This window comes from Vicugna pacos, chromosome 1 (assembly GCF_048564905.1).
Source record: "Vicugna pacos chromosome 1, VicPac4, whole genome shotgun sequence".
Classification (NCBI taxonomy): Eukaryota; Metazoa; Chordata; class Mammalia; order Artiodactyla; family Camelidae; genus Vicugna; species Vicugna pacos.
Genome location: NC_132987.1, coordinates 44,293,774 through 44,304,654, shown reverse-complemented (window position 1 = coordinate 44,304,654; position 10,881 = coordinate 44,293,774). Strand labels below are relative to the sequence as shown.

Sequence of the window (10,881 nt, the reverse complement as noted above, 5' to 3'; positions counted from 1 at the left end):
CTCAGCGACTTTGACCAAGTAACAGCAATGGGTAATTGCAAGACAAGATGGTCTCTAAGATGACTTCTACTGTAAAACGCTCATTACCAAGGGCATGGTCTCTTTCTTATCCACATGAATACCCTCCTATTCACCAGCTCACCTGGTAATGCTGTCACAGAATCTGTATTGTGTTTGCCTGGTATTTGTAGGAACATGTCCTACTCTCTTTTGACGCATAAGAAGACTTTATATACACCCACAGAGAGTGTTTTAACTATATTTCTACAGTGATAACCTTTGTTTAAATGTTTGCCCTTAGTATGATTTTATGTTTTCCAGAACAATAAATGACCCTTGATACATCAAATTTTCATATCAATTCATATCAATTTGATAACTAAAAGCAAATTTCAGAATGAGATGTCTAATCCAACAGCACTTATTCTATTTCAAGTTTACACTGATCTGTGCTTGAAAAACACTTATGATTACAAATATTAAACAAATATTGAGACGTTGTTGCATACAATGATGCAGGTGTGGCTCTGCAGAATTCCAAGGGATGCCATTCAAGTCATAATGGATGTGGATGGTGCCTCTGGAGCTGTGCCATGTGCAGCCTGCGTGGCCATGTATGGTGGCATCATTCCTTGACGGCACATCTTCCTGTAATTATGGGGTATAAGAGGCAATCTCATGTGGCTTGCATTCTATAGCAACTACTTACTCCTTTGCAAACTCTCCCCATGAGTATCAAATATACAGATACCACACATAACAGAACCTCAACTACTTGATCTGTGATGACAGAGGAAGAATTTTCAGCTCAAGACTGTCAAAAGTAAAGATCTAAGTGGGAAGATACAAGTTCAAAGGCCCATTCAGCAACCTGAACAAGTCATGTATGGACTCAGGCTCATTTTCTTCAGCTATAATGTGACAGTAGTGAAACCTTATTTACCTCACTTAGTTACTGCAGTAAGATAATGAAATTGAAATCATTCATCACAATCTGGCCATCTGGGGGCAGGAGGAGGAGCAGGGGATTCAACAGATATTAAAGAACTCTGAAGGAATTCCTATCATATTTCTGAGAGTTAGCCCAATCATTGACTTAAGGACCACAATTCATTAATGTTAACCTAAGGGACTCAGGCACAACAGGCTTGAGAGACCTGTGTCAAAATTTGAGGAGACTGGGGGGGAAATGTATAAATAAATGTATAAGCTAATAATAAACATGTATAATCAACCTCACCTATAATCCAAGGAGTGCAAATGTAGGAGAAATATATACATCAAGGAGAAAATATTTCTCAGCTATCAAATTAACAGATTAAAAATTAACCTTGTGGAAGTTGAAATGAGACACTATCACATACCACTAGCAGGACTATAAATTGGCATCATTTTTCAGTAAAGCAAAATGACAGCAGGACACCAGACCATTAAAAGTTTAGTGTTCTTTGATATAGGAATTCCATTTACAGGAATAACTTTACAGAAATAACTCAGAGATGTACACAAAAAGACATGCAAGTGAATACATATGCTTAGGAGAAACTGTCCCCCCTAATAAAAACTATACCTCCAATTAAATCATGGTACATCCATTCAATAGAATATAATGCAAAACTAATTTTTCATTTAGTAGAATGTCAAATGGCATGCAAAATGACTCTAGACAGTGTTGAGTAAAGAGGGCCAAATGTAGACTTGCAATTTACATAGTCATCATGCTGAGTGTACTTTATAAAAGATAACTATAATCAATGGCAGAATAGAGCAGTAAAACAATGACTAGATTAGTTTTATAAAGTTCAAAAATAGGCAAAACTAAACTATGGTGTTAGAAGCCAAGATGGTCATTACCTTTGGGGAGTAGAAAAGGCATAGTGATTAGGAGGGTCTTCTGAGGTGCCAAGAATGCTTTAATTCTTTTATTTGGGTGGCAGTTACCCTAGATGGTTCACTTTATAATAATTTACTGAACACACTTGCAGTTGGGGAATCACTTTTCTGTACATGTATGATTTAAAAAAAAAAGATACATACATCATTCACTAAACTATAAAGAAAAGCAAGGGGGCTTATGTTGTACAATCCATAATAGTGCTGAAGAGAAAGCTTCAATCCTTAGGGGTACCTAGGTTCCTTCAAATGTATTGATAATGTTCTACTAAAATGTGTGGAAGGTACATGACTACTTTCTAAAAAATATACTTTTTAATACACACAATAGGACTTTAACTTATACATATGTATATTTCAGAGTAAAAAAAATTAAGTATTTTACTTTAAAAAAGAAAAGCTATGAAAAACCTTATAAACTGTATTTATGTATACCCTACCTGTGCCCGTGGGTGTGTGTGTGTGTGTGAAAGAAGTAGAGAGGAAGCACAGTCTATTTTTTTTTAATCTATTCATGGTAAAGAGATTGCAAAGATACATATTTAAAAGGTTCTAGTGTTTCATATAAGACTACAGGTAATTTTTACTTTATGTACATCTTTTTGCATTTTCCCAAATATTTTTAATGATCTTACTACTTTTAGAATCTTAAAGAAAAAATATGAACATTTTTTACGATCAAAAAAAAAAAACCTCAGGTGCCTTGCAGGTGTCCCAGGCAGGGCTTGCAGGTGGGGCCGCGCGCGAAGGGGCGGGGCACAGTCACGTGGAAAGTGACGTTTCACATCTGGGCGTCCCCGCGAGCACAAAGACCAAAGTGGCCTCGGACTGGGACGTTTGGATCTGGGCCTGGTCAGATGCGGCAGCTCGGAGAAGTCCAAAGCTTCGCCCTGCCCCCTCCGGGCTGAGCCACGACTGCTCAGGTAGGAGGCGATTCACGTCTGCTCAGTTACATCTTTTCTAACTTCCCTGTCTGGGTGAGAAGGGGGCTGGCCTTCAGGAGGAAGCTCGAGAAAGTTGGGGAAAACAGGAGTTCCTTTCTTCCCTCTCAGCCGAGGAACAAGGAACGTTGCCTATAGATAACCCTAATAAGTAGCCAAGAAATCACGTCCTGCAGGCAGTTGGAAGCCAAGGAGTACCAAATTGGTTCCCTGTCCCTTACGCGGCACACACTATCCCATCCCCACTCTGATGACAAAGGAAAGGCCAAGATCCTATTTGGTTTCCGAGTAGCAGACTTTGAATTTTTGTTTTGTTCTAACTTGTATTCCTTAATAAAGTCTATACTATGAGGACATTTACCTTGTGTCAAGCAAAAGGTGATCACTATTGCAGAGGCCAGATTGTATTTATCATTTGCTATGTAGGCTGTGTCTCCCTAATTCATGGTATTGCTGTGTCTGTACCTCATAATATTGCTGAGGCCTGAAGACGTCCAATGTAACTGAGAATGGTTTCAGGTAGAAAGTCCATCTGAGCTCTCTCTCTAAGACACAGACCACGTCTTCATCTGGGTACTCTAACATCCTACCTGGCATAAGATGTGTGCTCTGAGATGTCTGATGTACAAATGAGTGAATGAACGGTTGAATGAATGAATGTCTTGTACAAGAAGCCTGCCATTCAAAGGAGATTCAGCACGAGCAATGAAAAATAGCTGTCAAGCTTGTTTAAAATTTGCTTTTCACATTATTTGTCTATAAAATTTTTATAGGTTATCAGTAAGAGTCTCTGGGTTTGGAACAACAACAAAATATTTCCCATTTTTAGTAAGCCACTATCTTGAAATAAATGCATAAAAACATTATTTGTAATGATAAATATTGTTGTTTAATCCTTATGATTAAATGTAGTGTGCTAATAATGTTGTTACACATATCAAAGGGCTCTGGGTCTTTTCATTTTCACCAGTAAGACCTTGGATGCTGTAAAGATGCTTTCTTTTAGTTATTATTGCAGGCTGGATGGACTGTTTTCCTCCAAATGGAAAAAAATTTTTAGGAAAAATACTGGGAAAATAATAAGAAAGAGAAAGAGAAGAGAAAAAAAGGATGCACTGGAAGCAAGAGATAGGCCAGAATCCTTCAACCCTAACTCTGCACACATTTTTCTTCATTGTCTTTATTTGAATAAGGAATGAAATATTGATTCTGATTTGACAGAAAGGGATACAACCAGAGGCAAGACTGCGTAATATAGGATTTCAGAGAGGTTTTAATTTTATGCCTCTTTTTCAAGTGTATAGAACCAACCTAAACTGGTGAGTTGTCATGGTGTGTGACACAAGCACATAATCAAGATAGAAATGTGATGTTTTTTGTTCCCAAAGTGGACTTTTCATTGAAGTACCTGTCCAACCCTATTCAATCTGTTACTCATCAGTGTTATTATAACCAAATAGCTAAAGCTTTCAATCTGGTCATTTTCAAAGATATTTCCAAAGAGAAATGATTTTAGAGGCCATTCAGGAAAAATACCTTCTTTTTTTTCTTTGTCACAGTTCAGAATGGAAAATAACTACTTGTAACAGAGTCTGCCCTAAATTCATAAAGTTCATCTTCTGAGCAGTGAAACCAGTACACTGGAAATTAATTACAACTTTTACAACTTACAAAACAACAAATGAACATGAATGATCATCATGATATATAAGACCTTAAAATAATCTCCAGGCATAAACCCACCTGCAGGAGAATCTTTTCTAATTAAGACACACAGTGACTAAAGCCACATCTCTGTAGCATTTGACTGAAATTTCTTTTGTTTTTTTTTTTCCTTTTGTGTGACACTAGGAGAACAGGTATCCAAACAACGGTAGGCTATTGTAACGAAAGCCACACAAATACCGTATGCTCAAGGGTATTTAAATCCTTTTACACCAGGGAGTCCAGATTACTGTCTCTCAACTGGTGCAAAATATACTGTCATCTTCCTGAAAGGTAACATTCAAGTTGTAACATTTTGCACCCGTGAAGAACCTTGTTGAATTTTTTCAGGGATGTTAATAAAATAAAATATTACAACAGTCTAGTTTAAAGATCAGTGAAGTAGAGACCATAACTTATCATAGCTCTGGCTAAATTTCAAAATATACATGATGAATGAGTATGAGTGAGGGGTCCACTAGAAAGAGTATTTTCCTGATTGTCTAATTTTTAAAAATCGCTGAGCAATAACAACAATAATAAAAAATTATAATAATAGTATGATAGTTGACATTTTTCAAGCACTTACAATTACCAGGCAACTTTCTTCTATTACTCTTCTCAACAACTACATGAGGCAAATATTATCATAACCTCATTTTGTAAGTAAGAAAATAGAACACAATGGCCACGACTGATATTAACATCATTCCAAATTCTCCATGTGATGGGAAAAACGGCTGCAAAATAAGTATGCAGACAAAGATTCAGTTTTATCTCTACATTTTAGAAAGCCTTAAGGGGTAGATTTACTTATGTATTTATATAATGTGATATATACATCTGTATACTCCTAAGTACGTCTATTATGAAATGTTAGTGATTCATGCATTTGAACCACTAATATTTCACAGATTTTAGGCAACTTTGAAAGGTAACAGAGCTGATCTGACACAGGATAAGCATTAGACTGTGTCCCTTTAACCTTAATAAGTAGATGCTAAAGCTGAAGTCACATTACAATCTAGAACTGAATGATAAGTAGAAAACTGATATGGTTTTAAGTAGATCATTTAAAAGGAAATATTCCAGGAAGACTAGTATTATGATCACTAAATACAAATAGAAATTACCAGTAGAAATCAGAGCTCTTGGTTTCAATTATTTTCATAGATGATTAGTTGTTCTATCTGGCTATTTACTTAAATAAGATTTATTAAATTGAAATAAATAAATGAAAAAAGTAATTAAATTATTTGTAAATTAATTAAATCTTATTAATAAGTAAATACAATTTGTTACAGTAAATAAGATTTATTTACTTAAGATTTACTTAAATAATCTGTAGGTGTGCCTTTCAAGAGTAAGCATTATTACATGGAATCAAAATTAAGACAGTAAGATTAAATTCCTTTTAACAGAGAAAGAGACTTGGATATACTTCTGTTGGAGCTGCTGTTTTTAAAATGTGTTTGAAAATACAGATTTGAAAATACTGGTCTTGCTTTTCTTCAGGCAACTTTAGTTGTTACTTATTAGGATGATAGTTCCACATGTTAGTTTAAAAGTTCTTGGCACTCAACTCGGGCCCGTGTTACTCTGCTAGAATAACTTTCCTTAGGAAATTCCAATTCTGGGTGTTCATCTGATTTCACATGCATGAATGCTTTAATGCACGCCTACCAGTTATCACTTAAATTCCTATTAGCCAGCATGACTCAAGCAGAAGAACTCAGTGCTGTCTTTAAAGATCACCTAAGTTATAGTCTGAGAAGACATTGTATTGTCACCCCCTTCCAAGAAAAGTGTGCATTTATCTTGTTAGAAATCAGCTCTAATTTGTTAACGTGAAGGTATAAGGAGCAAAACTATGACATAACAACCACTTCACAAATCTGTTCAAGAGACATTTGGAAACCCAGGTTTAAATCGTAGGAAAAAAAACAGACTGCAATAGTCCCATGGCCTCCACAGTCAGCCCTCAGCATATATTCCCAAATGTATCTAGTCTAATGTAGGAAGGGGTATCTGTGTGTGTGTCTGTGTGTGTCTTTGTGTGTGTGTGTGTTGGTCGGGAGTCCATGGGATCCTACTTGGATAATGAGGATAATGGAGGAGAAACACATAGAAGGCATCTAATCTCCTTAGGTATTGGGGGCAAGGCTCAACTAAAGACTCTCAAAAGTTCAGACTGCAGTTAATTTCCTCATCGTTGATATTCACTAATGTATTTAACGGTGACGAGAACATGATGGTAAACATGAGTCATTACCAGACTGAGGAACAAGACTTGATATGCTTTTAAAATCATAACATCTATTAATTCAAACATTTCGAGCTGACTAGGAATAGAATCCATTCAGATGTGGCTCAAACATTCATTGGCCAATTCCATGAATACAGAAAAGGAAGTATGATCTGCTTCTCACGCAGTTGCCATTTCTTCCCATTTTCCTTCTAGAAATTCTGCCTTCCACGGACCTTCATGTTATTCTGTCTGTTGTCACAGAATTTGCTCAGCCAGTACCCACATTAAACTGGTCATCTGGCTTTGTCTTATCTTCCAATAGCAGGTGACTACCTCTATTTTCCACTTCTCTCTCCACCTCCCTAATTCTCAATATTTTTTCATTCTTCCAGATCTTTCATATCTACAATATGCTCACAAGAATAATGGGACAGAGATGAGTTATGGGGGGAGGGAGGTGGAGTTTGACAAAGGAGCCTGATTCTTCTCTTCCTCTAAGCTTGATAACACTGCTTCACTCCTGGGACGTTCATACCAGGAGATGCTGCCCTATGCTGGTATAGATGTAAAGTGAGGGCAGAGAAAAATCCTAGTCCTTAATATCTGGTAGCATAATTCATTGGGTGAGCTCTTAGGTCTTCACTTGTTCTAAAGCTGGAAAGTGGAATGCAGAGAGGGACTGTTCATATTTACCAATCAGAGACAACTCAGTAATGATTTTAAATAGTTTCTTTGGGTAAATATTAATAAAACTGAAGCTTGATTCTCTCATGTCTATCTCTCCAACTCTAGCAGTTACCCTTTCCTTTCTCCTTCCCACGGCAGAGGACAGGGGAAGCCTACTCATCTTCACGGCAACCAAAATGGGAAGGGGCCTTGTGTCAATGCCTTCTCTGGTTCTCCGTGACTTCTACCAATACATCCTTCTTTTCACATTTCCCCAGGTTTGAGTGCTGACTGAAGGACAGTTGATCCTGGGTCACTGATCTGGCCATCAGGTCACCATATTGACCAATTAACATATCAAACAGTTGCAGTGAGATTGGGTCATAAAAGATCAACCCTAGAAGGGTTTTCTTCCCCCTTACCATAACTGAACTTTTAAAAATTATGGTAACAATAGCCAATAATTTCTGCACGTCCACTGCAGCTTGTTCAGGCTCTTTAGGGCCTCTGGAAACACAGGCAGAGAATCTCACACTACCCACCGTACACACAGTCTGATCATTTCCAAGCCACTCGTATGAACTGCATTTCATTTGTCTTGTGTGGTTTTGCCCTCCTGGAGAGTTTTGTAGAAAAACACCTTCTGCCTTACTGTCAGATTCTTTCCCTGCCTCATCACTTGTATTTTCATGCAACAGAGAGATCGCAGGTGGGGAAGCAAGAGGGCATGTGTTTGGGAAAGTCTCACCTTAGGTAATCAAAGTTCAAAAACTGGGAAATTTCAAACTGTCCTGACTGGTGATTTCCTTAATGTAGACCTTTTACCAATATATAACATATATTTAGAATACATAAATTGTAAATGTACAGCTCAATGTTTTTTTTTTATCAAGAGAACACACTTGTGTAACTGGCTCTCAGGTTAAGATATGGTGGTACCAAAAAGCCAGGAACTCTCTCTTGGTGCATTTCAGTCACTACCCGAGAGTAACCACTATATGCTACTCTCAAGAGTAACCACTCTTCTGACGTGTAACACCACAAATTAGTTTTGCCTACCTTTGACCTTTATTGAAGTAAATCATACAGTATGCATTCTACTGAATCTGACTTTTCTACTTAACGTTTTGTGATATTCTTCCATGTGGTTGCTTGTAGTTCACTTATCCCCACTGCTCTATAACATTTTTCCAAATATAACACAATTTGTTTATCTTTTCTACCATTGATGGACATTTGGAATGTTTTCAATGTTTTGTCTTAATGAATAGCCCTGATGAGAATATTCTTGCCCATCTATTTTGTTGAGCATATATATGCATTTGTGCTGAGTGTATAGGGGAAAATTTGTCTAGATATAGCGTGGGAGGAAGTAGACGCTGCCAAACAGTTTTCCAAAGTGGTTGTATCAATTTGCATCCATATCAGCAGTATGTAAGAGTTCCAGCTATGCCATATATCTGTCAACACTTGATATTGTTTATCTTTTTAACTTTAGTAATTTTGGTAGATTTGTGGTTGTATTAACCTGGGGTTTCAATTTGCATTCCCTTGATGACTAATGAAGCTAATAACTTTTTCATAAGTTTACTGGCCATTTGGAGATTTTTCCAGTGACATGTCTACTAAAATTTTGGGCCCATTTCTCTACTGGATTATCTGCCTTTTTCATATTGATTTAAGAAAGTCCTTTATATATTTTGGATATGAGTTCATGTCAAATATGTGTGACAAATATTTTCCCATTCCCTGAATGGCTTTTTCATTTTCCTCAAGGTGGATTTTGATGAACAAGAATTATTACTTATAATCCAATTTCTTAGTTTTTATGTCGTGACTAAGAAATCTTTGCCAACTCCAAAGTCATGAAAATATTTCATGTTTTCTTCTAAAAACTTGAAATGTTATTTTTTTACATTTAGTATTGCAGTGCATTTGGAATTTATTTTTGTGTCACATAAGGTAGGAGACAAATTTGGTTTTTTCCATTTGACTTAGTCAAGCACCATTTATTAAAAAGACCATAATTTCCCCCATTCCATGGTAGGGTCACTCTTGTCATAATTGACCATTTATGAGTGGGTCTATTCTGGATTTTTCATTCTGTTCAAGAGGTCTCAGTGTTCACCCTTGATTCAAAACCATATTGCTTATTTTATTATTGCTTTATAATCATTCTCACTATCTGGCTTATTAAGTCCTTCAGCTTTGTTCTTCTTCCTGCTCAATTTGGCTATTCCTGGCCTTTTGTATTTCCATATAAAATGTGAAACTTAATGTGGCTTGACTTATGATTGAATCATGGTCAAACTGGGTAAAGGTTTTAAGGGCACTTGAGAAAGAATGTATGTTCTGATGTTCTTTGGTGCAGGATTCTACATGTATTAATAGGTCAAATTTGTTACTTGTGTTGGTCAGAGCTTCTATATCCTTAAAGGTTTTTTTCTATCTTTTCTTTCTTTGTTTCTTCTTCCTTTTTTTTTTTTTTTTTTTTTGGCTGGGGAAGGGGATGGGGGAGTCTGAAATTCCATCAGCTATTATTGAGAGAGGTATGTTAAACTTCCCACTATGATTGAGGATTTGTCAATTTCTTCTTTTATTTCTGTAAATTTTTGCTTTATGTACTTTAATGCCATTACTGACTGAATACAGATTTAGAATTGTGCTGTCTTCTCCTTGTATAGTCCCCTTTTTATTGTGAAATATCCTTCTGTGTCAGTTGAGGTATAGTCAGAGAACAGAAATTACATTCAACAGATTTACTACAAAGAATTGTTAACTGGATTAAAAAGTGGTTGACTACTAAAAAGAGTAGAAAGAGTATAATTTGTAGAGTTAAAGCCTGCAGCGAGCAAGCTCTGCCCTTTACGGCTGAGAGAAAATGAACAAGAAAGGAATCTGGAACCTTAGAGAAGATCCTTCCAGGTTAGGATTCAGACCTCTGAGAAGGCATGGTGGTCCCTGGAACTCACTGCCAGCAGATGGTGACTAATATTGTATTCACTTGCCATGGACCTGGAAGAGCAGCAAGCTGGGATAATAAATAAACTAACAAAGGACATCTGCACTGAACAATGAGGGCAGCCACTGCAGAGATGAACGCTGCCTGGACCTCTACAAAACTGCCTGGATACCTACAAACCTATCCACCTGCTACCAAGAGGAAAAGTCCCTTCCTCCTCTTGCAGCCTGTGGTGTTTCTCCAGTACCCTCTATGGGCAGGGCACTCCAGCTGGCTAGAAAACAGAAATGGAGTCTACAGAACTTGGTTCCATAATTACAGGTCGCCAGATACTGTGGGAGCTGAGACAAAAAATTACTAACTGGCACACCTTCCTTATGGCTAGAAAGCTTCTTGCCATAAAGTCTACTCTGTCTGATAGAAGTAGAGCCCTCCTTTTCTCATGGTTGATGTTTGCATGCTGTTTC

At 37.0% G+C, this 10,881-nt stretch overlaps 1 protein-coding gene across 3 annotated transcripts in view; it reads left to right on the top strand.

Moving 5' to 3' along the window:
- The first annotated feature begins 2,683 nt into the window (after positions 1–2,683).
- The window catches only part of SPATA16 (spermatogenesis associated 16), a 203,246-nt gene continuing 195,048 nt past the window's right edge, over positions 2,684–10,881 (top strand). For 2 of the 3 annotated variants that reach the window (XR_012072647.1, XM_072961099.1), the window contains exon 1: positions 2,710–2,816. The gene's annotated coding sequence lies outside the window, so the exon portion shown is untranslated. Of the gene's footprint in view, positions 2,817–10,881 lie in introns of all 3 variants that reach the window. The other variant, XM_006200791.3, reaches the window with a different exon arrangement.